Below are 24853 nucleotides of genomic sequence, written 5' to 3'. Positions count from 1 at the left end.
TTAAATTGACCCTCCTTATTTAAAAATTCATTCAACATCTCCCGTTTTAGAGAATCCTCTCTTGACCCGGCAACCCTCTTCAATGATAGTCCGACCTCTTTTCCCTTCACCAAAGACAAACCTCCTGAGCAAGTTTTCTGTGTTGACTGTCTCTGTCTCCTTGCCTCCTTCTCATTTTAAAACTCACCTGAAGGTATCCTATCTCCTAAATAGAAACATTTCTTGCTGAGGTGAAAAATAACCTCCATGTTTGCAAGGGCAGGAAAAAACACTCCAGCAGCCTGTTACTTGATTTTTCATTGTCATTGGCTGCTACTGATGCCTTCTTTTTGCTTCAAGCATTCTCTTCCCTGGGCAGCGAAACCCTTTCTGTTTTCCTGCTTTCCCTCTGTCGTCACCTTAGACGGCTGTGCATACTCATTCTTCTCTAAATAATTGTACTTCAGAAGTCTATCCTTGAGCCGTGCACAGTGGCTCATTCCTGTAATCCCAGTACTTTGGGAGGCCGAGGCTGGTGAATCACCTGAGGTCAGGAGTTTGAGACCAGCCTGGCCAACATGGTGAAACCCCGTCTCTACTAAAAATTCAAAAACTAGCCAGGTGTGGTGGTGGGCACCTGTAGTCTCAGCTACTTGGAAGACTGAGGCAGGAGGATCTCTTGAACCCAGGAGGTAGAGGTTGCAGTGAGCCGAGATTGCACCACTGCACTCTAGCCTGGGTGACACAGTGAGACTCTGTCTCAAAACAAAACAAAACAATCCTTGATTCTCTCTTCTCCTCTTTTCACTTTATACCCCCTTTCTAGGTGGTTTCATCACTGTTCTGGCTTCACTTACCATCTGTATGATACTGACACTTTTTTTTTTTGAGGCGTGGTCTCATTCTGTTACCTAGGCTGAGTACAGTGGCATAATCTTGGCTTCCTGCAACCTCTTCTTCCTGGGTTCTAACGATTCTCCTGCCTCAACCTCCTGAGTAGCTGGGACTACAGGCCTATGCCACCACACCTGGCTAATTTTTGTATTTTCAATAGAGACAGGGCTTCATCATGTTGGCCAGGCTGGTCTCGAACTCCTGGCCTCTAGTGATCTGCTCATCTCAACCTCCCAAAGTGCTGGAATTACAGAAGTGAGCCACCATGCCCGGCTTTGTGCTAAGTATTCTTTTAATCTTCATGACGATCCCGGGTAGTAGGACCACCCGTTTTATAGGCCAGAAAACTGAGGTACAAGGATGTTATGTAACTTTCCTAAAATCAGGCAGAGAAAGTCATGAAGGGTGCAGGGATTTGAGGCAGGAAATGCTGACAGGAGCGTTGGCTGTCTGAACCACTAGTCTGTACCTCTCAAGTAAGTGGCATGGACAGAACACATCCACCTGCAGCTCCAACAAAATACTGTGTCAAACCGTCCCACTCCCTCTTCAGTCAGTGAGAAACTCCGGAGGCTGGTAAATTGAACAAACTACCCTTCTGATTACTACTTGCTTTTATTCCTTTCTGGGTCCATTTTTCTTTTTCTTTCTTTCCTTCTTTCTTTCTTTCCTACTTTCTTTCTTTCTTTCTTTTTCTTTCTTTCTTTCTTTCTTTCTTTCTTTCTTTCTTTCTTTCTTTCTTTCGTGTGTGTGAAAAGATTTTAAGCTTCTGATTTGAGTTCTTTAATAGTTACAGAACAATTAATGCTTTCTGTTTCTTCCCATCAATTTCTTTTAGTTATTTTCTAAATTTTTTGTAGAGTTGGGATCTTGCTATGTCTCCCAGGCTTGTCTCAAACCCTGACTTCAAGCGATCCTCCCACCTCAGCCTCCCAAAGTGCTGGGATTACAGGCGTGAGCCAATGACCAGGCACACTTAACTGTTAAAGTCCGAAGTTACTCAGTGTACTTATTCTCCTCCCAAATAATTCAAAGATCTTAGTTTGCTTTAGCTCAGGCCGCCGCCTTTCTAACTTAAATGCACGGGTTGTCCTGTATTTTAGTGCTATTTTTTCTTTACCCTATGCCATGGATGATAAATTACTGTGGTCATTTGACCTCTAGATGACCATGTTCACTCTTTCCTTTCTTCAGCACCTTCCTTCTCCAGGTCTCAGACCCTCCCTCTGGGACCATTTCCTTATTCCTGAAGTACATCTTTTGATGGAAATTCCTTCAGAGAAGGCCTGTTAGTGGTAAATGCTCCATTTTTGTTTGCCTGAAAACGTTTTTATTTCCCCAAAACCTTTGAAAGAGACTTTCTTTTAGATGCAAATACTGTCATTCGTACAAAAGTATGATTTCATACTTTTCCAAACGCCTCCTAAGATAAGGAGCGACATCTCTGCTTAAGACCACTGTGAGAAATCTTTCCTTTTTCAACTATGTTTTTTTTCACTTTTCATATTTTTAAATCTCTTTGCTTCTCTGTGCTAAATTCTGAGTAATTTATTAAGCTGCTTTCCATCACCAAATTTCTCTTCAGCTGTGTCTAATAATCTGTTTAGCCTGTCCATTGAGTTTTTATCTTCAATTGTTTCGTTTTTTATTTCTTCACATTCTGGAAATTTGGTCCTTTTGCAAATTTTCTTCGTCACCATTGATAGTCTTGTGTTCCTTTGTCATATTTACATTATCTTCTTTTATTTATTTGAACCCAATATGTCATTGACTATATAAGAAACTTCATAGGCTGGGCATAGCGGGTGACGCCTGTAACCCCAGCACTTTGGAAGCCAAGGTGGGCAGATTACGAGGTCAGGAGTTTGAGACTCACCTGGCCAACATGGTGAAACCCCGTCTCTACTAAAAATACACACACACACACACACACAAATTAGCTAGGTGTAGCGGTACATGTCTGTAATTTCAGCTACTTAGGAGGCAGAGGCAGGAGAATCAGTTGAACCTGGAAGGCAGAGGTTGCAGTGAGCCGAGATCACATCATTGCACTCCAGCCTGGGCAATAGAGTAAGACTGTCTCAAAAAAATAAATAAATAAATAAATAAATAAATAAATAAATAAATAAAGGAAAAAAGAAACTTCACTTTTATGTGTCACTGAGAAAGATACCAGGATCTCTTTTTTAACAGACAAGGGTTCTTATAGTCTCCTTCTGTCAAGTAATATATACTTTTTCATTCAATACCTTGAGGGCACAAAGTCTTGTCCATCTTCAGAAACTGATGAAAGATCTAACACTCTTTCTTGAGATTTCCCTGTAATCTGAATTGAGGCTTAAGCTTTAGGACTGTAGCAGGAGATGCCAGGAAGACAGTATGTTAGCTTGGACTTCTGTAACAAAATAACAACAGATTGGGTGGCTTAAACAACAGAAATTCATTTTCTCAAAGTTCTGGAAACTAAGTCCAAGATCAAGATGGCATCAGGAGTAGGTTCTGGTGAGACTTCTCTTCCAGTCTTGTAGACAGCTGCCTTCTTACTGTGTCTTCACATGACCTTTTCTCTGTCAGACAGAAACAGCTCTGGAATCTTTTTCTCTTTTTATAGGAACACCAGTCCTGTAGGACTAGGACACCGCCCTTACGACCTTATTTAACCTTAATTATGTCCTTAAGGGCTCTGTCTCCAAATACAATCACACTGCGAGTTGGGGCTTTCATGCATGAGTTTTGGAAGGACACAATTCAGGCCATAACAGATGATAACTCAAACAGAATTCAAAATTCAAAGGAAAATCTAGTTGGTACATCACATAATGTATTTCAACTACATAAGTTATTTCTGTAATGTCTAGAATTCTATTTTATCCATCCATGGTACCATCTTCTTCTTTGCAAGTTAAATACCTCAGGTATGGGTTACATAATGCATCATGAATGATGTGTCCATGTTATTGCCTATCAGAAGGACATGTACTTTCAATCGCGTGTCTAAAGATGGTGATAATTTGCCTTGAGTAATACACATTTCCCTATCCAGTCAATCTGACAACTAATGGTGCAGAAGACAGCAGGGATATTTAGGTACAGTCTGTGGATATGATCATGGAATATAGCTAAGTGGCCCACAGATCTCTTCTCTGACCCCTGTCAAGACGTCATTGTCCTTCCTTGAGAACACAGTCTATCTGGTTCTTGCTGGTGCTGCCAATAGCCTGGAAGATGGGCTGCCTTCTCCACTGATCCTAGTCCTGCCTGGCTTCCCTGGGGCTCTTGGCTCCTTGATCATTTCACTCCTGCCATGGTGACAACCTGGTACCTCATTAGCCAGCTCCCTCAGCTGTCCTCTCTGTTCCATTTTGCAAGGACATGTTTTGGGTCTCTTGCATTCCACATGGGATCTGGGGGAGGCTTGGGGGTCACTCTCTCAAGTTAAGCAGGCCATCCCAGAAAGAGGATAAGACACACATCAACGTGTTTCTTCTACCTCTATTTTCCTTTTTCTTCTTCTCCCCATCTCCTACTGAGTCAGAAGGCATTCATATCCCCTTTTCTTGTATATCACACCTTCTGAGTTTTTCTTTAATCTTTGAAACCCAGTTCTTAATTTTTAAATAGGAACTTAAAAATTTTAAAACATTTTCTTCTAAAAAATAACTCTTTTTTTAAAGCCAAATGTTTCCAGAGTGGATATAGTGAGAAAGGATTCTAGATTTTTTTACGCACACTGGAATAAATAGTAACAAGGAAGTAGCTATTTGTCATGTGCCCGGGGTCACTCCATCACCATCCTCCTCAGGATGGTACATAAGGGCCTCCCCTAGTGGAAGGAGGCATCAGACCTCCACACCTCTCCTGAGTTCTCCCTCCTCACTTCACCTGAGACCTCTCTACTGACACCATGGGTTGCTGTGGCTGTGGTGGCTGTGGTGGTGGCCGTAGTGGTGGCTGTGGCTATGGCGGTGGCTGTGGTGGTGGCTGTGGTGGCTGCGGTGGCTGTGGTGGCTGCGGTAGCTGTGGCAGCTGCACCACCTGCAGGTGCTACCGGGTGGGCTGCTGCTCCAGCTGCTGCCCCTGCTGCCGAGGCTGCTGTGGGGGCTGCTGCAGCACGCCCGTGATCTGCTGCTGCCGCCGCACCTGCAGCTCATGTGGCTGTGGCTGTGGCAAGGGCTGTGGCAAGGGCTGTTGCCAGCAGAAGTGCTGCTGCCAGAAACAATGCTGCTGCTAGAAGGCTGGCCTGACTCTGCTTCTAGATTGAAGTGCTGGGTCCTTTCTCCAGGTAATGAGACTTTCCCCCATACCCCTGTCTGCTTCTCTCTCAGACCTCCCTACTTGGTATCACCTGGGTGTCCAGGGACTTGCTCGTTTGGACTCTATAACCCCCTCTTTGAACCCGGTGGTTTAAAATCTTTTTATTTAAAAAATCCAAATAGGAAATGGCCATTATCAAAATACAACCCCAGACTCATCCTTAAGGATCAGTCCACCTTGCTTGAGCCAGCCAAAAGGGTCATGATCCCAAGCGTTCTGTTTCCTGGGTATTCACATGGCTTCCACTTTTGTGTTTCTACTTGTCTGCACCTGAATGGGCACCGTTTCCTGTGTTTTCTATGAGTTTTGTTTCCTGTCACCACATAGCTACTGTTTATTTCCCTAATAAAACAACATCAACAACCCTGAGTGCTTCTGTGTTTATTCTGCCATGTCAACAGGGGGCACATAAGAGATTTCTCTCTTGCCGGGCGCGATGACTCATGCCTGTAATCACAGCACTTTGGGAGGCTGAGGCGGGTAGATCACTTGAGGTCACGAGTTTGAGACCATCCTGGGCAACATGGTGAGACCCAATCTCTACTAAAAATACAAAAACTAGCCAGGCATTGTGGGGTGTACCTGTAATCCCAGCTACTGGGAGGCTGAGGCACAAGAAGTGCTTGTACTTGGGAAGCTGAGGTTGCAGTGAGCCAAGATCACACCGCTGCACTCCAGCCTGGGCGACAGAATGAGACTTTGTCTAATAAAATAAAATAAAATAAACTAGTGGCTTTCCAGGAGGTGGGTACTGCCCCTGTGGGGTGCTTGGCAATTTGTAGAGGTGGTTTTTGGTTGTGCACTACTGGTTCTATTGGACAGGGGCAAGGATAGTAGATCCTGCCATCCACAGGATATCCCCACAACAAAGACCTGTTTTGTGACATACATGATTTTCAAAAGTCTCTTGGGCATTCAAATAAATGAAGCCCCTATATGTAATTATTGGAAACTATAATTAACTCCACTCTACATATAAACAGAGTATTGATCACATTAACTTAGTGTACAGTGAAGTTTCTAGGAAAGCAATAGCTGTGTAAATTAAGAGAAGATTGCATTCTGGTTGGTTGGAAATTTCACCAAGCATGGTTCTTAATTTCAGCCAATCATGTCATTGATTGTCCCTCCAGAAAACAGAATTCATTTGCATTTCGATAGACAAAAATCAATTGCATTATTATCATTTCTTGGTATTGCCATTAGTTCTCTGCCTTATTTTCCATTCTCTATAACAGAGTTAAGAAACAGCTCAAAGGCAGTGGAAGGCTAACATCAGAAAACCCAGAAGGATGTACTATAAACAATGCATAGTCCTCTGTTGGAGACACCCAGAAATATTTCTGCTTATTCCAAATGTCCTTAGGCATCTGAATTAATTATAGTAGATTAGCTTCAGGTATTCTATTTTAATAGTATGCTACATTGATCTTTCTATGTATATTTTATGCCAGGGGCACACTGTCTTTGTTATTTTAGCTCTGTAATAGGCTTTTATATCTGGTTGCGGAAAGTCCTGTCTTTTTCTTCCTTCCTTCCTTCCTTTCTTCCTTCCTTCATTCCTTTCTTTCTTTCTTTCTTTCTTTTTCTTTCTTTGTTTCTTTCTTTCTTTTTCAAATTATCCATCTAGTTTTCCTCTGTATCCACATAAGCTTTATGTTCAGATTTCTGTAGTGCAGTAGTTAGCTTGTTCACATTACACAAACATAAGCTCTAGGATTATTTCATCACAGGAAAACAGCATCTTTAGACTTTGAAATTATAGAAGAACTCCTAGATTGATGAGGAAAGAATCAACATTTTTACAATAATCAGTGTTGTTATCCAAGGGATGTAGGTATATAATTATAGTTACTTTTAAAGGTTTTGGAATTTTCAAGCTTAAGCAAAAAGCTTTTGCTTCTTTAAAGGATTCAATTCTCAGATCAATCTAGTTCAGAGAAAACTATTATTGGTTTTCAGTTTTATAGTTGAAGAAAGCAAAGATCACAGAAGCTGAAGTGCTTCTTTATGTTTGCACAATTAACATGTGACAGGTGTAGGATCTGACCTTCCACACCAAGGTCTGTGTTCTGTGTCATTACATCAGGGAGTACCAAAAGGTGGTGGCAGATTGATCTGATACTCACGTTTGCTAGCGTTTTAGATATTGGAGAAAGACTGATTTGAATCACAGTCATCATAAAAGCATCTTTCATTGTGTCTTGCTGTCCTCTAAGAAAATCTGCATGTTTAACATGAACAATACAGAGAGAGACAAGACTTCCCCTGACAGCATTCAAATGAAGACAAGAATCATGATTTTTAATATTTGTTAATATGACTTACTGCAAAATGCTGACACTTCAAAGTTTAACTTAAATCCCAGTTTTCTTACCTAGACAGGCATCCAGAAATCTTATAAAATTACTTAATGAACATGGGTCAGTTGGTTTAAAAGAAAATACTTAATGCATTTATACCATAGTCAGCAATAATAATGCTATAGTCATTTACATAATCACAAATGTCTTAATTTTTATGTTGTTTTTTTCTATCTGTCACAATCGAAAAATTTACAAAAGAAGAGATAATTGTTCTCCCAGAGCCCTCAAGGATGAAAAAGAAATTGATGCCTGAAGAATGGAAGTGTTTTTTTTTAATTCTCTTTTTTAATTTTTATTTTTTTATCTTCTTATTTTTTCATGGTGAGAAAAAAGATCTGCTTTACTTACAATTCTAATTCTTATTTTTTAATAAATAGAATTGCTATGTTGCTGCGTTAATAGGTAATCTTGCTATGTTGCCCAGGCTAGTTTCAAACTCCTGAGCTCAAGCAGTCCTCCTGCCTTATCTTCCCAAAGGGCTGGGATTACAGGTGCGAGTCACCATGCCCAGTCAAGAATAGAGTTTTGAAATCTACTCCTAGGTTGGAGCCTTCAGAAAACACAGCTTGATAAATTAGATAATGATAGATTATAATGAGATATCAAATAACCAGCTGAAAATATTTCAGCATTTCAAGGTTGAAAAAATTTCCTTGGAAAAGAGATTTAAAAATAGGAAGTGAAATAGATATACTCTTGATCAAGCTTCTCCAACCATGGCCCAGGATTGCTTTGAACATGGCCCAATACAAAACTTTCTGAAAACATTATGAGTTTGTGTGTGTGTGTGTGTGTGTGTGTGTGTGTGTGTGTGTGTGTGTGCATCAGTTATGGTCAATGTTAGGCTATTCTATGTGTGGCCCAAGACAATTCTTTCAATGTGGCACAAGGAAGCCAAGATTTGATACCCCTGCTCTAGATAATGAAAAATGGCTTAGAGTAGAAAGAGAAATCTAACTGTTCTTTTGATAACACCTATAAACTGTCTTAAGCAGGGAACATTGGTCATTCCATATAGCATTTTTCTGGGATAAAGAGAGCTACTTGTGATTACTTGGAGTATGTTGATGGATTGTGCCCGTATTGGTTAGAGAATCCTGGGTGTCCTGGTTTGCTGAGTCATGTTTGCATGTCTTTGGGAGTGGTGACAACGGTGTTATGGATCCTGGTAAACAGACCGCTTTCATGTGGGTAACAGGCTTTTTAATGAGGTTTGTTGGAATCCATATTTTAAAAGTATCAAATTAACATGAAATATAAAAATGCATTTTGATACTGTAACGTTTCTACTAGAATGTCTGTGTGACATGCCAAAGAGGTGCTCACGGACCAGGAAGAATCAGCAAATAAACTGGAACTTCGCTTCTTTTCTCGTGCCTGATGGTTCCTCTAGTCCTGGTCCCCGTGAATTCTGACCAGTGATGAGGTGCCCTCTTCCATTTTCGATTTTGTTTAGGAGGTTATGTATATGCCTCCTATCAGAAAAACTCTATGAATGAGTACAACATAACCTCTGTAAACCATATAACTGGAAAAACTCAAAATTTATAACACAAAAATTAATTCTAAAGCTATTTGCTTGGTTAACTGATGAGATTAGAGACCCAGGATCTGATATTGGTCCATTAGGTTTGGCAACATTTTTTCTACAACTCAGCATGCAGTATACACACATTTTTTTATCCAGGGAAAGAATATTTTTTATATAGAGAATTCAACTGTTAGTATTATGTTGTTGGAAAAAGTAATTGTGATTTTTTTCATTACTTTTAATGACAAAAGTGGCAATAACTTTTGCATCAACTTAATGCTACCTAGGTCTTATATTTTTGCTTTTCTTCTCTGAATTTCAATGAACCAGGATTTTTTTTCCCCAGTAGATAACTTTTGCTATAATATTCAATATATAAAAATAGAATATAAATAACTTAATGAAATAATCTTTTAGCATGAAAATAAAAAATTATCTGATATATTTCCTGAAAATAGAAGAGAAAAAGACAAAGATGCGAGAAATTGTGATACAAAGTCAACCAGAAATTTTCAAGGAATGTCTTAAATCTTGATTTTTTTTGGCAGAGCAAATCATTTGAAAAACTTGGGTGGTCTCTGGGGAAAAGACAGCTTGCATGATAGATTTCTTTTCTAACTTGAGTGTCTTTTTCCCTCATTTTCATTGTTTGCATAGCCTCTCATAGTAAATGGAAACATGCTCATTTCTAAAAAGCTTTTAAATTAAGGTTTTGGTTTTTTTTTTAAAGAGTTTTAAGTGGTAGGATAAAGGAGAGAGACTGATCTTGGATTTTTGGGATATGAATAAAAGGAGATCCATTTCAAGTTAAAAACTTGCAAAGCTATGAGTACCAAAATAAGAAGTAATTTCTCTTTGAGGAAAATAAAGTAAAATAAAATTACTTTAATAGTACAAGTTTCACATATTCATTTTAATATATGATTGTGGTTTATCTGTTTATGAAATAGTTTAATGCTATTGACTATAACCATATCACCCAAGTATCAGACACATCATCTTCTCTATGAACAATCCAGTGTCTTAGGCACACTTAAAAAAAAAAAAAAAGGGGGAGGCCGGGCACGGTGGCCCAAGCCTGTAATCCCAGCACTTTGGGAGGCCAAGGAGGGTGGATCACGAGGTCAAGAGATCAAGACCATCCTGGTCAACATGGTGAAACCCCGTCTCTACTAAAAAAAATACAAAAAATTAGCTGGACATGGTGGCGCGTGCCTGTAATCCCAGCTACTCAGGAGGCTGAGGCAGGAGAATTGCCTGAACCCAGGAGGCAGAGGTTGCAGTGAGCCGAGATCACACCATTGCACTCCAGCCTGGGTAACAAGAGTGAAACTCCGTCTCAAAAAAAAATAATAATAATTTACATACCATACAATTCACCCATGTAAAGTGCATAATTTATTTGTAGTATATTCACAGGGTTATATAAACATTAATACAATTTAATTTTAGAACATTTCTGTATCCCTTAAAGAAGCACCATACCCATTAGCAGTCAACTGTCTTTTCCCAACTCCCAGTCTTATTTTGAAATTGTTTTGGCTATTCTGAGACTCTTGCATTTTCATATAAATTTTAAGCTTCTCAACATCTGAAAAGAAGGCAGCTGGGATTTTGATAAGGATTTAATTAAATATGTAGATCAGTTTGGAGAGTATTGCCATCTCAACAATATTAAGTCATCCAATCCATGAACATGGGATGCCTTTTAATTTATTAAAATCATCTTAATTTTTCGACAATATCATATAGTTTTTAGTGTACTTCTTTTGTTACAGTTATACTTAAGCATTTTATTGTTTTTGATTCTATTGCAAATGCGATTATTTTCTGGGTATATTTAAAAAATTATAGATGTGGACCAGGCATGGTGGCTCATGCCTGTAATTCCATAACTTTGGGAGGCCAAGGAGGGAAGATCATTTGAGCAAAGGAGTTCTAGACCAGCATGGGGAACATGGTGAAGCCTTGTCTCTATAAAAAATACAAAAAATTATGAGGTGTGGCAGTGTGTGCCTGTAGCACCAGCTAGTCAGGAGGCTGAGGTGGGAGGATCACTTGAGCTTGGCCTCTCGTAAAAGGGCATATTATATATGTTTTAGGTTTTGAGGTGTTTTCTAAAAAACCTTCTTAGGTTTCCTAGAAGTGAGACAACTTAATACCAAAATGCCAACAAATTGGCCAGGTGCAGTGGCTCTCACCTGTAATCCCAGCACTTTGGAAGGCTGAGACAGGCAGGTCACCTGAGGTTAGGAATTTGAAACCAGCCTGCCCAACATGGTGAAACCCTGTCTGTACTAAAAATGCAAAAATTAACTGGGCATGGTGGTGGGTGCCTGTAATCCCCACTATTCGGGAGGCTGGGGCAGGAGAATTGCTTGAAACCAGAAGGCGAAGTTTTCAGTGAGTAGAGATTGTTTCTCGCTCTTTCACTCCAGCCTGGGTGAAAGAGTGAGACTGTATCTCAAAAATAAATAAATAACCAAGAAACAAAAAATCCCCCAAAAAACCACACACACAAAACCACACACGCGTCAGACACCAAGTGGTCAAATAGTATTTATACTTTCAGCTTACTTATTGTTGAAGTAAGCATTTTCTTTTCTAAATGAATATTAAACTGAATTGATGTTTAAAAAAAACTATGTTGGACAAATTTATAGACTAACTTCTGTTTAGTATGCATATCATTGTATGTTAACATCCTTATGTGCTGTAAATAGATGCCTACATATTTTGTCAGCAATTAGTAGGTTTTGGGCAAGAACCATATTAAGATGGCTGTGGATGAAACCCACCTGTCCTGAGTAACATCATGGTGGCACTTGAAATCATTATCTTTGCAATTCCTTTGCAGAAATTATTCTTCCAGGTTCTTAAAATCAGTTGTACTCATATTAAAGAAAACTGTGAAACCCTTATATAAATGCCATCTTGTTTGATAAATAGAGAAGCCAAGAGAGCTGTGATATTGCCCAGTAATAGATATCACAACTAGATTAGTGTCTTTGTTTTATGCAGTTATCTTTGAGTGTAATAATGAGTTATCTCAAGTATAATATATGCAATATAATAATAAAGAAATTCACCATTAATGTTCTTTCAGTTAGCAAATAAAAATTACATATATGTATGGCATACAACATGATGTTTTGAAATATGTATACATAGGTGAGATGTGGTGCCTCACGTCTGTAATCCCAGCACTTTGGGAGGCCAAGGCAGACAGATCACCCGAGGTCAAGAGTTAGAGACCAGCCTGAGGTCAGGAGTTAGAGACCAGCCTTGCTAACATGGTGAAATGCCAGCTCTACTAAACATACAAAAATTATCCAGGTGTGGTGGTGCATGCCTGCAATCCCAACTTCACAGGAGGCTTAGGCAGAAGAATCACTTGAACCCGGGAGGCGGAGGTTGCAGTGGGCAGAGATTGCACTGTTGCATTCCAGCCTGGGTGACAAGAGCAAAACTCCATCTCAAAAAAAGAAATATATATACACTGTGGAATGTCTAAATCAGCCTATTTAGCATACACATTATCTTTTATACAATTTTTTTTTGTGGTAAGAACACTTAAAATCTACTCTTAGTGATTTTTGAAGGAGTTCCATTTTCCATTTTGACTGATTAATTTTATTTTTTAATTTTTCATTTATGCCTACTCACGGCAATAGTGACTGATATATTTTAATATAAGGGCATCTTTGACTCATCATCTGACTAAAATGAGCAGCAGGGCTCCTAATCTAAATCTTTCTGACTTAGAATCATTGTATCTGATTAAAAATTATGGCTTAGGCCAGGGCAAGTTGGCTCATGCTTGTAATCCTAGCACTTTGGGAGGCCGAGGTGGGTGTATCATGAGGTCAGGAGTTCAAGACCAGCCTGACCAACACAGTGAAACCCTATTGCTACTAAAAATACAAAAATTAGCTGGGCATGGTGGCGCATGCCTGTAATTCCAGCTATTTGGGAGACTGAGGCAGGTGCTTGAACCCAGGAGGCAGAGGTTTCAGTGAGCCAAGATTGTGCCACTGTACTCTAGACTTCATCTAAAAAAAAAAAAAAAAAAAAAAAAAAATCATGACTTAGCTCTGCACCTTCTGAACATGTGTATGTATGAAAGTGCAGACATGCTGATCATGGTATCTATTTTTATATCAGAAGTGATCTAACATGGTAGTACAAACATTTCTAGTTATTTCTTTGTTTACTCATTAGGTACAAAGGTGTGGACCCGCCTCATGATCAGAATACCATGGAAATGAGAGCTGTCAGTAATGGGTCTCCACTGCAAATACTCAGGAATGAAGAAGGCTGTTTTAACTCCATGGTAAGTGTGGTAAGGGGGAAGCCAACGTGAAAGTCAGGGGAGTCACATTCTACTTTAAATATTAGTTCCCACTTTTTCATAAAATGTTTCCACTGAATACCAAAACATGCAGATACGATTTTCACAGCCGGGAGCAGGGGCTCACACCTATAATCCCAGCACTTTGGGAGGCTGAGGCAGCAGATCACTTGAAGTCAGGAGTTTGAGACCACCCTGGCCAACATGGTGAAAAGCTGTCTTTACCAAAAATCCAAAAATGAGTTGGGTGTGGTGGCATGTGCCTGTAATCCCAGCTGCTTTGGAGGCTGATGCAGGAGAATTCCTTAAACCTGGGAGGTGGAGGTTGCAGTGAGCCAAGATCGCACTACTGAACTCCAGCCTGGGAAACAGAGTGAGACTCCATCTCAAAAAAGAAAAAAAAAAAAAAAAAAAGAAAGAAAGAAAGAAAAAATACGATTTTCACTTTATTTCTTATCTTTCTTCTTTCTAAGCTCTAATCAAACTATTAAGAAGCAACAAAATATACAAACAGCAAAAGTTAAAATTCAGTAAGTAAAACTTTGTTTTAAAAGCAGGAACGATCTAAGTAAGTAATCCTAGAGGAAGCCAAAGTTAGTTCTAGTTACTGAGACAAGTGAAAGAATAAAATGTTTATATCTCCAGCATATATTACTTTACTAATATCACTAAAGTAAAATTTGTGAACCTATTATGACATTTAAAGAAATTTCTAATATAGCAGAAATCTAATTTCACCATGAAGTCTTAATGTAATACTGTCAGCTTCAGAAGTCCTTTTTGATACAGTTCACAGCGTGGCACTGATATGGCATCAGGTGTAATATGTAATGCCTGTTTCAGGCTGAAGGCACATTTTATGATAGGCAAGAGTTTCTTAAAATGCAACATCTGCCAATCATAATTAAATCTCTGTATTGAACACTTGAATGAAAGTTGTGTCCCTCTATAACTTGATGAGGTAGGAAAAGAGCCTGAGTTCATTCAGATTATAGGACCCTAGATTTATAAGGTAGGAGTAGGCTGGCCGCAGTGCCTCACGCCTGTAATCCCAGCAGTTTGGGAGGCTGAGGTGGGCAGAACACCTTACTTAGGTCAGGAGTTCAAGACCAGCTCAGACAATATGGTGAAACCCCATCTATACTAAAAATAAAAAAAATAGCCTGGTATGGTGGCACACACCTGTAGTCCCAGCTACTCAGGAAGCTGAGGCAGGAGAATTGCTTTCATCCAGGAGGTGGAGGTTGCAGCGAGCCTAGATTGTACCACCGCATTCCAGCCTGGGCAATAGAGTGAGACTCTGTCTCAATAAATAAATATATAAATAAATTGCAGGAATATTTATTTGACAGGAAACAATTAGGTTGGCAATAAAGAGTGGTGGAGGCTGATAAAGAATTGGAACTCAAAAAGCTAGGGGAGTGTTATTCCTTTCTTAACTTTCTAAAGGAATCAGAAGATTTAAGAGTTTTCTCCCTCACTGCTGCAAAAGTAAAATAAGCTGATTAAAATAATTGAGTTCTCTGCACACGGCACTAGGTTTGTAATCGGGTTCAATAAATATCTGACTCATTTTATAATCAAAGGCACTACATGATTGGGTCACGTAGTGTTAGACTGAAGATTCTTTTCGAGATTTGTGGCTTTATTACTAATCAGCTTGATCATTAATCTAAGAATATATAATCTAACAGAAAAGTGGCACTTCGCTGCTTTCATATGCTTTCCAAGTGGCCTAAGGGCCTCTTAATTCTTCAGCTCACTTACCTAACTCAGGCTTGACTTTATCTTTACTTTGTGGACACAAGCATTCTTTTGGACTTTGTAAACTTCCGCAGAACTTAGCATTTCTTGTAATCCTTACATCTAGGTGGGTTTTTTTTTTTTTTTTGTAACTTCTCTGAGGACATGTTGCAATTTGTTTTTCAAAGCAATAGTTGCGTAGGAATTACTAAGCAGAAACAAAAAACTGAGTATGATGATAAACAGGAAAGAGATATCAAAACTTGAGAGGGTATCGCTGCTTGCTGATCATAAGCATCAATATAAGTTTCCTATTCTTATATTCAGACAGCATTATGGGATCTAGTATGAGGTATTTAATATAGTACTATAAATGTTTAATACCTTATAAAATGGTATTCTTAGGAACTGAAAGTACTCAGAGAAAAGAATAATTAGGAGCCATAACTAATAGGATGATGATACATATGTAACCATCTTCTGAATGAATATTAAATAACCAGCAAAGCTTGCCCACTTCTGGGGGTATCAGCTGGTAAGGTCCCCAAAGCCCAGTCCCCCAGAAGACCCCTGTGGTTTTTCACATGGTTCACTGTGAAGATATAGCTGGGTCCCCTGAAAGGAAAGAATAAACATGTGTGTGTCTTACTAGCCAATGTGTAAAATGGCTGCATCCATTGTGGTCAATATCCATACTATAACAAAACACAGGTTTTTTTGCTTGAATTTTGATTTGATGAAAAGCAACCTTGTGCCAGAGACAAGTCTGATAGTAAAAAAAAAAAAAAAAAAAAAAAAAAAAAAGAAAGAAAAACAACTTGATTCAGCTCTGCCGGATGATAACAACCTTTTCCTTTATTATTTTTCTTCTTCTCCTTTTCCTTAATTCGTTGGTGGGAGGCAGCAGCCACGACCTGCAATGGTTCTATCTTCTCCTGGATCTTCCTTTGGCTTCTGTGACCTTTTGTTCAGCTACGTATGCGGTTGGCTCCATAACAAAGGGTTTCTTTTCCTGCAGGACACTCGTGCCACCAAGGTCGGGGCAATAAGAACTGACAACAGGGCTGTCTGTCCCCCTGAGCCCTGGCTCATAATGGTGAGCACCAGCTAGTTGTTCCTCTCCGCCCCTTGTATCCATCTTTCTGTCCTCACTTCTTGAGCTGTGCTCTTCAAGCTCCAGCAGAAAGACACAGCCTGGCAGAGAACACGTAGCCAGGTCCTCAATGGCCTAAGTCCCTGAGGAAGCCTCTGCCTTTGACACAGCAGTCACACCTTACTTTGCTTATTGGTCCCCAGCCTAGCTCCTTGTAGGGCTGCTTTCACTTCCTGGAAGTGCTAGAAACACGTATCTATTCTCTAAATTGATTTAATAAAGACATTTTCTATAATTAGGGCATTATTTTTTAAAAATGTGATAACAATGTATTTGTGTTTAAAATAAAAACTGAAATAAAAATAAATAAATAAAAACAAAATAAAAACTGATTTGCTGGGCACTGTGGCTTATACCTATAATCCTAGTACTTTAGGAGATAGGGGTTAGAGATGATGTGAGGCCAGGAGTTCAAGACCAGCATGGGCAATATAGCAAGACTCTGTTTCCAAAAGTAAAAATAAGGCTGGGCACGATGGCTTATGCCTGTAATCCCAGTATTTTGGGAGGCTGAGGCGGGCAGAACACTTGAGGCCAGGAGTTTGAGATTGACCTAGCCAACATGGTGAAACCCTGCCTCTACTTAAATACAAAAACTAGCTGGGTGTGGTGGCGTACATCTGTAATCCCAGCTACTCAGAAGGCTGAGGCACAAGAATCACTTCAACCCGAGAGTTGGAGGCTGCAGTGAGCCAAGACTCTGCCACTGCACTCCAGCCTGGGTGATAGAGTGAGACCTTGTCTTTAAATACAATACAATGCAATACAATACAATACAATACAATACAATACAATACAATACAATACAATACAATACAATACAATACAATACATTACCTGGGGGATATGGTTTGGCTCTGTGTCCCCACTCAAATCTCATGTCAAATTATAATCCCCAGTGTTGGAGGAGGGGCTTGGTGGGAGGTGATTGAATCATGGGGGCAAACGTTCCTCATGATAGTGAGTTCTCATGAGATCTGGTTGTTGGAAAGTGTGCAGCACTTCCCCTTGGCTCTCTTCCTCCTGCTCCTACCATGTAAGTCATACCTCTTTCCCCTTTGCCTTCCACCATGATTGTAAGTTTTCTGAAGCCTCCCCAGCCATGCTTCCTGTACAGGCTGCAGAATCATGAGCCAATTAAACCTCTTTTCTTTATAAATTACTCAGTCTCAGGTATGTCTTCGTAACAGTGTGGGAACAAACTAATACCATGGGTGCGATGCCACACTCTGTAGTCCCGGAGACATGAGAAACTGAGGCAGGAGGATCACTTGAGCCCAGATGAGAGCTGTGTGAGTCATGACCACAACATTGCCCTTCAGCCCGGGAACAGACTGAGACCTTGACTCTGAAAAACTAAATTAATTAAAAATAATAATAATAAAATAGCTAAAGTGGTACATTAAAAAAATAAAACCAAAAAAGTTTGGGTACAGTGACTCCTGTCATCCTAGCACTTTGGAAAGCTGAGGTGGGAGGATTGTTTGAGGAGTTTGAGACCAGCCTGTGCAATGCAGTGAGACCCTGTCTCAAAAAAATTAAAAAATAAAATAAATTGAGGGTGACATGAAATACACTTAAAGAATTAAAAAAATATAAATTTAAAAAGGAATAAAAAATAAATATTTACCTCCTATTTCAAACTTGCATGTAGGAAGAACAGCAACAAAACACATCCTAGGGAAATGCCAGATTCTACAGCTAGACTGGAATTTCACAAGTGGGAGGCGATGAGAAAATAAGCCCAATAAGGTTTTCTTGCAAAATGTCAACAAATATGAGCGTAGAACACTCCAGTTTCTTAGAAAATGTCTTCAAAGACAGAATTGCAGAAAGTAAATGCAGATCGCTGGATTCACGTCTGACTCTCATCATGTGCTTCCCTCTGCCCTCCAAAGGAAATGTAAGAAGGGTCACAGCTGCCTCAGGAGGAGACGGCAAGAGTGTGATCAAGGTGCTGTCAATCTCATGCCTATTTTAACTCTTCAGCTGAGAGGGAGGATACAACAGGGCAGGAAGGAAACCCCCAAATGAGGAAACTATGAGGAAAAATTGGAGACCCTCACATCCATTCTTGTTTTTGTTTGTTTTGAGATTGGATTTTGCTCTGTCACCCAGGCTGGGGTGCAATGGTGTGATCTTGGCTCACTGCAACTTCTGCCTCCTGGGTTCAAGCAATTCTCCTGCCTCAGCCTCTGAAGCAGCTGGGATAACAGGCACCTGCCACCATGCCCAGCTAATTTTTGTATTTTTAGTAGAAACGGGGTTTCACCGTGTTGGCCAGGCTGGTCTCAAACTCCTGACCTCAGGTGATCCGCCTGCCTTGGCCCCCAAACTGCTGGGATTACAGGCGACAGCCACCGCGCTGGGCTATCATTCTGTAGAAGTTCCTCCTGCAGTTTCTCAAGGTCCCAGTGCTAGCTAACACCACATGGCCACCATCAATTCACCCTTTTCATTTTCTCTCTCTGTATTCTTCTTTTACTCTGCTGTCATCTCCATAATCAAATGATATTTGTTAAAAAGTAGTATGTTCTAAGGCCCGGCACAGTGGCTCACACCTGCGATCTCAGCACTTTAGGAGGCTGAGGCGGGTAGATTGCTTGAGCCCAAGAGTTTAAGACTAGCCTGGGCAACATGGAGAAACCTCATCACTACAAATAAAATACAAAAATTAGCCAGGCACGATAGCATACACCTGTAGTCCCAGTTACTTGGGAGGCTGTGGTGGGAGCATTGATTGAGCCCCAGAGGCAGAGGTTGCAGTGAGCAGAGATTGTGCCACTGCACTCTAACCTGGGTGATAGAAATGAGACCCTGTCTCAAACAAAAATAAAACATAAGCAGGATATATAGAATAGGTGGTACAGCTTGATTTTACACTGATGAAATGGAGCCTGAAAAAGCATTAAATAACTTATACACTTTGTAAGGAATAGAATATGATTGAAAATTAGTTCAATTAAGGTTTAGTCACGTGGTCCCTTGATAAATGATATAACAAAAGTAGAATTGTTGTGTTCCCTGCTTTCTAATCATTCCTTTTTTAAATAATAAGTATTCTTGGCTGGGTATGGTGGCTCATGCCTGTAATTCCAGTACTTTGGGAGGCTGAGGCTGGTGGATTACCTGAGGGCAGGAGTTCAAGACCAGCCTAGGCAACATGATGAAACCACATTTCTATCCAAAATACAAAAATTAGCTGGGTGTGGTGGCAGGCACCTGTAATCCCAGCTACTTGGGAGGCTGAGGTAGGAGAATCGCTTGAACTCAGGAGGCAGAGGTTACAGTGAGCAGAGATGGCACCATTGCAGTCCAGCCTGGGCAACAGAGCAAGCCTCTGTCTCAAACATTAAAAAAAAAAAAAAAAAAGAAGAAGTGTTTTTGAGAGTGACCTCTGAATGTGCACAGATAGCACAGCCACTTTGTAAAACTGACTTAAAGAATGTTTACTTTGACAAGGTAAAGTAAAAACACCTTACACGTCAATAGCTTCTCTTGCCTTGTTATATATGTGAGAATGATAGGATGACGCCTTATGGTTCCAGAAAACTTGAGTTGTAATATGTCGGGTAGATACAAAGAGACCATCACCTCTTCTCCCCTACGTAATACTGATTTGGTTTAGGTCAACTCTGGTCACAATATAACATGAGTTGCCTAAGAGACTCAGAAGAGCTTTGGTTCTCATAATCTCAATTTCTAGAAAAGAGAAAGATGATGGACAGAAGAAAACATAGAGGAAGGTGCAGATGCCCGTCGCAAATTGCTGCTCCTTTCCTTTCGTCTGAATTTAGGGGAGTAGAAGCCGCATGTCGAACTACAGAGAAGGCAGAGCAGTTAAGGAGCTACTGGAAATATCCACCAATGCCTTCCTTTGAGAGTGGGCGAATTGGCTGGGCACAGTGGCTCACACCTGTAACCCCAGCATTTTGGAAGACCTAGGTAGGAGGATCACTTAAACCCAGGAGTTCAAGACCAGTCTGGACAACATAGGGAGATGCCATCTCTACTTACTAATGTAAACTTTAAAAAAAGAGTAGTTGAATCAAGGCTCCAGAGGATCTCCTGGGCTGAATTTGGACTCTGCTTGTCTTCCCTTTTGGGTATGTGTGTGTGTGTGTGTGTGTGTGTGTAAATTTATGGGACATAATGTAATTTTGTTACATGAATATATAGTGCAGTGGTAAAGTCAAGGTTTTTAGTTGTAGTCCATCATGAGAATAATATTCATTATACACCTTAAGTAATTTCTCATCATCAACCCCTCCCAGGACCCCCACCCTTCATGAAATGCAATTCAGGCATAAAAAGGAATAAAATCATGTCTTTTGCAACAACATGGGTGGAACTGGAAGCCGTTATCTTAAGTGAAATACCTCAGATACTGAAAGACAAATACTGCATGTTCTCACTTATAAGAAGGAGCTAAATAATATGCATACATGGGTTTCTTTAGGCTTGATCCTTCTTACCCTAGAGCTGTCTGAGATGTAACTGTATTGACATTCCTGTTTCTGAGGCAAACTCCATTCCTCCTTAATTTGGCCTTTAGTCTAGCCACTGAGAGTAGTGGCATTTAGACTTCCAATCAGTGCCATTCTTCATGCACTCTCTTCTTGGCTTTACTTGGAAAAGATAAAACTAGCCCAGTGGTACAAGTCCTCATTTAGGACAGACAAAGCGAGTGGACCAAGATGTTTTTCTCATTTTGATTGCAACAAGGACAAGTGGTGGATCGTTTAAATGAGGGAAGGTGATCTCGGGGAGGAAAATGGTTCTTGGAAAAAGAAAGGGTCGGTTTCTGATTTAAGTGACATGTCTATCCCAAAGCAGGTGAAATGCTGCAGCCTCTTGTCTTCTCCTACTTGTATTTCCATGACCTGCAGATATATTGGGATAAATCCTGGGAGCAGATGATATGCCTTCTAGAACTGGTAAAAAAAATGGTGAGATGACCTCGAAGAAGAACAAATACTCCATTTGGGAAAATACTTGTTCAAGTCTTTCTTTACCTTGTAAGACTTTAATTTTAGGTTAAGGGCAGTAGAGTCATCTGGTCAGAATTTACCATTTGAGATACTGTATAGATAAAGCATTTGAGCATTTTGAATCCCAACCATCCTCCACCACTTCTTTTGTGTGTGTGGAAAAGCAAACAGGTGAGACTAAATAAGCATACTGAAATGAATCCTAGTTAAGGTGAATAAAATAATGTGAATCTTTGTTATTTATTATCCAAGAATCATCAATGTCTGTCTGTGCATGTAAACTTAAAATAAGCATATGTTCTTCTTTGAGGTCACATTTTTCTCTAACTCTGGTATTAAAGATGAAAAACTCTTCTGGCTCCTCTGCAGTTAGAAAAATCTATATACACAGATGATTACTGTAGGAACAACCCCAGATTGGATCAATAAATTTTGGCAGTGATCGATGACTAAAACAAAGCTGAAAGCAGGTAATCAGACTGGCCATTGGATTATGCTTATTAAAAACTAAACAATATATTTTATAAAATTGAAATTTCCTTTCCAAACTCTTTCCTAGTTTAGATCATGGTTATAGGATGATTCTGCATAGTAACTAATCTGACTAGTAACTCTTTGTGTGTCTTTTTCTTCTTGAAAACAATTAATGATGATTTTGAAACAGTTTACAGGTCAAGAGTAAGTTTTGTCAGCCCACAAGTGGAACAGAGGGATCACTAGTAATAATCACTCTGAGGTAATGTTTTGCACAGTGCATCTGTGACAGTCTCCTAGCGTGGAATGAAAATGATAAATTAGAGTCCACAAAATTTTTCTAGGAAGGGAAAGCAGCTAGTAAGCATGAGGTATCTTAAGTGTTAAACCCTGATGGAAACTTTCCATTCTTGTCAGTAGAATGGACACACAGTCCATAGCTACTAGTAAATTGAAAACAGGTAGTCAGATACACATGTTCTTTAAAATGTGTTATAAGGTTGGTCAAATTACCTGTGGAGAAGATAATAGACATAGACATGGTAGACCAGGAGTGGTGGCTCATGCCTATAATCCTAGCACTTTGGGAGGCCGAGGTGGGCAGATCACTTGAGGTCAGAAGTTTGAGACCCACCTGGCCAACATGGCGAAAGCCCATCTCTACCAAAAATACAAAAAATTAGCAGGGGTTCATGGTGCATGCCTGAATTCCTGGCTACTCAAGAGGCTGAGGCAGGAGAATTGCATAAACCCGGGAGGAGGAGGTTGCAGTGAGCCAAGATTGTACCACTGCCCTCCAGCCTGGGCAACAAAGTGAGACTCAATCTCAAAAAAAAAAAAAAAAAAAAAAGATACAGATGTGGTAAAAGTTTCTTCTACAGCATCATGGTCCAAGTGAATATAGGTGGACCACAGGATTATGTCCCTTAATTGAAATAGTTTTCTATTCAGATAATCGTTTTTTTAATTTTTAATTTTAGAAAAGAAGCATAGCAACCAAAAAAGGCCATATCGAAAAGGAATACTTGAAAATTTACTTTTTTCATTCAGTTCAAGATATATCTCCATTTAAAAATGAACCTGTATTAGTCTGTTCTCACAGTGCTATGAAGAAATACTTGAGATTGTGTAATTTATAAAGGAAAGAGTTTCAATCGACTCACAGTTCAGCATGGCTGGGGATGCCTCAGGAAACTTACAATCATGGCAGAAGGCAAAGTTCCCAAGGCATCTTCTTCACAAGGCAGCAGGACAGAGTGCAAGCAGTGGAAATGCCAGATGCTTATAAAACCATCAGATCCCATGAGAACGAAATCACTATCACGAGAACAGCCTGGGGGAAACCACCCCCATGGTTCAGTAACCTCCACCTGGTCCTGCCCTTGACATATGGGATTATGGGGATTACATTTCAAGGTGAGATTTGGGTGGGGACACAGAGCCAAACATCACATCCTTAAAAAATAAAATAAAAATCATCCCTATATATAATTTAAATACTCAAAGGGGAGGGTTGGTGTTCCAAGTTCTAAATCACAATGATTTTTATACATTATTCCATTGGATCTACTTTACTGCATCTAAAAAAAGACAAGCAACCAGATAATTTTAAATGTTCTAAAAATTCTCAAAAGCTCACACTCAGGACTCAGCTCAGTGATCAGTATTTCTTTTTGTTATAAATTCCTTGCCCTGAGCAGGTAGGGTTGATGGGCCCTCCTAACATGGATCTGAGAATCTGCTCTTTTGGCCTCAACCTCTCTTTGGAACAGCATGCGTTTGGCTACTGATCCTTTTTATCTTATTGCTAGTCTCTAAGTGAGCCCCTTAAAAGAGGGACAATGCCATTGTTTTTACTTTAACTTCACTGATTTTTTTTTTCTTTAGAATATGGTGTCTCTGTCACCCAGGCTGAAGAGCACAATCATATGTCACTGCAGCCTCGATCTCCTGGGCTTACATGATCCTCCCGCCTCAGCCTCCTGAGTAGCCAAGACTACAGATGCATATCACCACATCCAGGAAATTTTTTTAAAAGTTTTTTGTAAAGATGTGGTCTCACTATGTTGCCCAGGCTGGTCTTGACCTCCTGGCCTCAAGCAACCCTACTGCCTTTGCCTCCCAAAGTGCTGGGATTGCAGGCATGAGCCATCACACCTGGCCAACCCTCTCTGATTTTTATGGTGCCTAGTAAAAGGCAGTTATGTAAGAAACTTTTTGAAATATAAAGATTCTTTGGACCAAAATATTTTCTAGCTACTGCTGAGTTAACCTAAAATATACTTTAAAGTTCACAACACTTAATTTCCCTGCAACCCTGTAAGTTGAAATTGTGCTGGTTAGTGGGCTCCTCTAGAGCAGTGGTCCCCAACAGTCTCACTGTCTCCCAGGCTGGAGTGCAGTGGCACGATCTTGGCTCACTGCAACCTCTGCCTCCCAGGTTCAACCAATTCTCCTGCCTCAGCCTCCGGAGTAGCTGGGATTACAGGTGCCTGCCATCATGCCAGGATAATTTTTGTATTTTTAGTAGAGATGTGGTTTCACCATGTTGGCCAGGCTGACCTCAAATTCCTGACTTCAAGTGATTTGTCTGCTTCAGCCTCCCAAAGTGCTGGAATTACAGGCATGAGCCACCACACCTGGCTTTGTGCACTGTATTTCTATTACTATGTCATTGTAGTATATAATGAAATAATTGTACAACTCACCATAATGTAGAATCAGTGGGAGCCCTGAGCTTGTTTTCCTGCAACTAAATAGTCCCATCTGGGGGTGATGGGAGACAGTGACAGATATCAGGCATTAGATTCTCATAAGGAGCACGCAACCTAGATCTCTGGCACACAGTGTTCACAGTAGGGTTCACCCTCCTATGAAAATGTAATGCCTCCGCTGATCTGATTGGAGGCGGAACTCAGGTGGTAATGTGAGTGATGGGGAACAGCTGTAAGTACAGATGAAGCTGTGCTCACTCACCTCCTGCTCTGTGGCCCAGTTCCTAACAGGCCACTGATCAGTACCAGTCCTTGAACCAGGGGGATAGATTTTATCTCTCAT

At 40.2% G+C, this 24853-nt stretch overlaps 1 pseudogene; it reads right to left on the bottom strand.

Annotated features, from left to right (window-relative positions):
• Positions 1-519: 519 nt before the first annotated feature.
• Positions 520-24853, bottom strand: LOC141584681 (histone demethylase UTY-like; annotated as a pseudogene).

This window comes from Saimiri boliviensis, chromosome 5 (genome assembly GCF_048565385.1).
Source record: "Saimiri boliviensis isolate mSaiBol1 chromosome 5, mSaiBol1.pri, whole genome shotgun sequence".
In the NCBI taxonomy this organism is placed as follows: Eukaryota; Metazoa; Chordata; class Mammalia; order Primates; family Cebidae; genus Saimiri; species Saimiri boliviensis.
Note: the sequence above shows the minus strand (reverse complement) of the source record. Positions and strands in the feature narration are given on the sequence as shown.